At 39.8% G+C, this 5232-nt stretch overlaps 1 protein-coding gene across 1 annotated transcript in view; it reads right to left on the bottom strand.

The window, feature by feature from the left end:
- The window catches only part of HTR2A (5-hydroxytryptamine (serotonin) receptor 2A, G protein-coupled), a 131690-nt gene that overhangs the window by 118063 nt on the left and 8395 nt on the right, over positions 1-5232 (bottom strand). The window lies entirely within an intron of this gene.

The following is a 5232-nucleotide window of genomic DNA, read 5'->3' on the forward strand; positions in this document are numbered from 1 at the left end:
AACAACAACAACAACAACAACAACAATTATGTACCCTATAGTTGGAACCAACTCTTAGCTGACCATCTAGCAGTTTTACAGAGACAATAAATTGCACAGGGTAAAATTGCCCATCTTTTTCCCATGGAGCAGTAGACGGATTCAAACTTAGTGCCTTCAGGTTGGCAGTGGAACTCCTTACCACTAGGTCACTAGTGATTTGTTTGCTGCTGTTGTTATTATCTGCTTTTGAGTGGACTGCAACTCATAGTGACCCTATGCACAATAGCTCTGAACCTTGTACTTATCCCCATAACCCCAGTCACTGTGTCAATCCATCTCATCCAGAGTCTTCCTCTATTACACTGTTCCTCTATCCTTCCAAGCATGATATCTTTCTCCAAGGACTGAGTATGCCTGAAGTATGTAAGCCAGAGCTTTACAATCTTTGCCTCGATGGAACAACTTGTTTTTACTCTTTCCAGTAAGATTTGTTTGTTCTCTTCGCAGTCCACTTTTCTCCAGCATCAGCTAAAAGGGATAGGTTTTTCTTTTGTCATCCTTTGTCATTGTCCAGCTCTCTGATGCATAACAAGTCAATTGTAAGGAACATGACTTGGATCAGGGGCACATTATTTCCAGACTGACATTGTTGCTCTTTATCACTTTGAAAGGGTCCCTGACAGCAGACTTTTCCAATGCAATTTTTCTTTTGATTTCTTGACTGCTGGTACCAAGAGTGTTGATTGTGGAGCCGAGTAAGCTGAAATTGTTAACAATCTCACTCTTGTCTCCTTCTATCATTGGTGCCGCCAGTTGGCCCAGTGGTAAGAAATTTTGTTCTGATGTTAAGCTTCAATCCATATTGAAGACTGCAGTCCTTGGAATTCTGCAGCAAGCACTTCAGGTCCTCAGTCTCAGCAAGCAAGGGTATGTCATCTGCATAATGCAGGTTGTTGATGAATCTCCCTTCAGTCCTGATGCTACATTCTTCTTCATATAGTCCAGCCTTCTGAATGACCTGTTCTGCATATAGACTGAAAAAGTATGGAGACAAGACACATCCATGACACACTCCTTTGCTGATTTTGAACCATGCAGTGTTTCCTTGTTCTGTCCTGAGGACTGCTTCCTGATCCAAGTATAGGTTTTGCATGAGCATAGTTAGGTGTTCTAAGATTCCTATTCTTCTCAGAGTTAGCCACAATTTGTTGTGACTCACACAGTCCAGTGTCTTTGCATAGTCAATAAAACAGAGATAGACATCCTTCTGGTACACTCTGCTTTCATCCAAGCTCCAGTTGACATTGGCTATGATGTCCCTAATGCCATGGCCTCTTCTAAACCATAAAGTGATTTGTTTAGAGAATGGTAATTTGAAGTGACAGAGGGCTTACAAAGTAAAAAAGACGTTAAGAAAAAAAAAATACTCCAAACAAACCAAAATCAAAACAGCAAAAACAAATTAAACACTAGTGGTAATGATGAGGGTTAACTTGAGGTAGGAAACCTCAGTCCATTGACCGATTAAAAGGCCACTGAATTCACAGTGTGTGGTCTATTCCAGGTGCCCTTAACTCTATTAGGAGGGTAGCAACAGGGTGGCTTACTATTAATGATTAAGGATTGAGAATTTGTCAGTAATGTAGGAGCACTGTACCAGGACACAAAGAGTGCTGAGGACAAAAAATTTATCAGATAGCCCACCATGAGTCTTGGCTTGATGACGATGTTTACTTCCTAGCCAGGAAGGGACTGACCCATCTTGAGAAACTAGAAGCTTCAATTGAAAGATTTGACACAGACCGTGGGCAGGTAGTGGACATGAAGGGTCAAGATGTTTTCTTTCAAAGGGCTGACCTTCTGGTAATATGCAAAAAGTATGTAAGATCAAGTGGCACCATCCTTGCCTCTAAGGAGCAAAACACCCTGGTTGCACTTCCTCCAAGTCTGACCAGTACAGGAGGAAACTGTCCCTCCTTCTCCAGCAGAGAATCTGGTGGATTCAAACCATGCACCTCTGGGATTTCAGTGCAGCTTCTTGCCACTAGGCCACTAAAACTCCCTGAATCTTCTAATTCTTATGCCACATTCTTCTTCATATAGTTCAGTGTCCCGAAAGATTTTCTTGCATACAGATTAAATTGGTGTGGAGAAAAGATACAACACTCATGCAGACCTTTCCTGATTTTAAACCATGCAGTGTTTCCTTGTTCTGCTTGGACGCTTCTTGGTCCATTCATGTTATTGTTGAAATGTGCCATTGGGTCAGAAATCACTCATAACTGACCTTCCAGTGGGTTTTAAGGGACTATAAGTCACATGAGAGGAGACTGCCCATCTTTCTAGAGCAGAGTAGTAGATGGATTTGAAACTCCTGCCTTTGGGTTCACTCCTTAGCACTAGACCACCAGAACTCCCTTTGGTCTATTAATGTTGTTGTGTATCGTAGAGTCAGAACCAACCCATAGCTGACTCTGTGGCACATTTTCAGAGACAGTTAATCACAGGGGAGGAGATTGCTTATTCCTGTTCCCGTGAACAAAGAAGAGCTAAGAAAAAGAAAAGCAGGTAGATGAACGGTAGTCATTCAGAGACTTGGTTTTAGTTTGGATAATACATTTTTGAGTTTTGAGAGTCAAAGCAAGAAGTATTGAAAATCCTGTTGCTAGGGATACTGAGCTGCGAAAGGTGGTGAACTAACAGGGAAGGCTTAGTGATAACGGTCACACAGTGAGGGGAACATACTGATGCCACTGAATTGTAAATGTGAGGATTGTTTACATGGCAAATATTTTGTTAATTATATATTTACCTCAAGTTAAAAAAGCCTTAGTAAATGATGCAGTGATGTTGTTGTTGTTGTTATGTGCCCTCGAGTCATTTTTGACCCATAGTGACCCTATGCATATCTTCAGCACATCTCTCTTTGAGACGCAGTGGTTATGTAGGTAATACACTGGTTGGGACATTAGCTACTGCCTTGATATACCATCCTCCCTCATAGTTTTCTTAGACAAATATCTGTGTGGGAAGGTTTGTTGCATTCTGCCTGAGTCAAAGAGCTAGACTATGCCTGGTGTCACAGCTTTTTGAAGGCCACAGACTCAAAATAAATATGACATGGCTTGCCTTTCCCCACATGACAGAAAATACATGAACATTCTTAACCTTGAAGAGAGAAAATATTTATAGTTAGGTCACAATACTGTAAAATTTATCCCATACAGGGCAAATATATTTCTGAAATCAAAGAAATACTAAAAAGAGTAGATTCATGTCTTGTTTGCCAGAGGATAACAATATAAAAATTGTCATTTTCATATATATATATATATACCTTCTAAAAGTGCTCTGGAAATAAAGTAGCATGTGCTTTCTCCTCCCCTCCATACATATTAGCAAGGTGATTATTTTAAGAAAGACTTTTGCTTATTTTATATATTGTATTATGATAAATTCACCATTGCTTTTGGGAATTAGGTTTATGAAATCCACACAGAATCCCAGAATTAGGTATAAACTAATGCATTAATCTTTTCTATCACCATTCCTTTATTCAGGAAAGCTTACAGATTGTTTTGTAATTATATTTGTTTTTCACAGTATTTGATGGAAGTCTTGTTAAACAGTAAATGGACCCAGTGGTGATATTGTAGGAAAAAGTGAAAAAAGAAGGAGAAGTCAGGAATACTAAGAGCAAGAAAATTTGAACCAAGTGTGACGTGGTTACCAGTGCTGCTATTGGTTGAAAGCCCAGCAAACCTTCAAGATTTATTACTTCTCTCTTGAAGTGTTCCTGAACCACTGTTTCATTCTTAGGCATCCAAAATGCTTTATAGACTTCTTAACTTGAATTCCTGTGAATGTTATTGTTAGAATAAGGGTATGTATACCTTCTATCTGCACAGACAATTTCTATTTGAGAGCATTTTTTCATGTGAGAACATTTTTGCTTAAATTGTTATTACATTCACTGTCAATTCCTGCCATTATGGGTAAATGTCTTTCTTATATGATCAAGTCAACACTTGAGTGGTGGCTGTTCAAGCTAGAGAAAAAAATAGTAGTTTTCCAAGTTCCCCCCCCCCATATTTTCTTTCATTCAAATAAACTATTAAGCTGAAGAGCAGAAATGAACGATTAAGCTGAAGAGCAGTTCTGGTGAGGATTATGAGCTAGAGGCCCAGAATTCTCTCACAAAGACTTCCACTTCCATGCCACTTACTCAGTGCACTCATAAGTGGCAGTATGAAGAAGTTTACTTTGAATCAGCCGTTGTTAGGTGCTGGAAAATAAAATATAACTGACAGAGATCCCATGGGCAATATTCTGAAACCTTACCCTTATCCGGCACCATCCTTAGGAAGAGCTGGGCCAGGCCAGGCCAGACCAAGGAAATGTTCCCAGCCGCACTTGCATAGTTTCTGGGAGAACAAGGGACAAGGACATTGACTGCACTTTTTCTGCTGTCAGTGAGCTGCTGATGTAGATACCACACAGTTCTGGGTTCTCAAATACAGCTGTGCACAGGGTCTGTGTTGTACTGTTTACAGTCCGGTGTCCCATTTATCTACTTGATGTTTTCATCCTGTTTCTTCCTCAGTCAGTGTTCAAAGACCTTTCTTGTCTTTTTACATACTAGGTTCTATAATACTTCATAACTGTTATCTTTGTTTTCTGGTATCTTTGGTAAAGAAGGGCTGAATTGCCATTGTCTAGTCCGTCATCTTACCAGAAAGTTCACTAAAATATTTTTCATTTCCTTTATTAGAGTTGACTTCTCCCCATCTCTCCCCTGCCTGGTACCACTCAGACTTTGGGTGGAGAGCCTTATTTGTTCTGCTTTTCTTGTTTTCTCACTTCCCTTGTGAGATCTTTGAAAGTTTAATCATTGTATATTTGGTGCCAACCATACAGTAGATGCTTGTTAGGGACTGAAGTGAAGTCCATTAGAAGTTTGTGCTGTAAGCTCTCCTCTCTAGCCCTGGCAGGGTAGTAGTTTAAGTACAGAATTGTTAATGGAAAGGCCAGGAATTAAACCCACCATGTACTTGGAGAGAGAAAGATGAGATTATCTTCTCCCAGCTGGCAAGAGTTAGAATTGACTTAAGGGCAGTGGGTTTAGAGGTTTAAAAACTTTTATTCCAGTGATTATAGTTTTATTAGGAATCAGCTTGTTAGTAGGCACTGTAAATCTCTTCTAAGATATGAAAAAAGCAGACTGAGCGACAAGGATCCAAGCAAAGCAAA

Source organism: Elephantulus edwardii, unplaced genomic scaffold, assembly GCF_000299155.1.
Source record: "Elephantulus edwardii isolate Elephantulus edwardi_28Jun2011 unplaced genomic scaffold, EleEdw1.0 scaffold00062, whole genome shotgun sequence".
Taxonomy (NCBI): domain Eukaryota; kingdom Metazoa; phylum Chordata; class Mammalia; order Macroscelidea; family Macroscelididae; genus Elephantulus; species Elephantulus edwardii.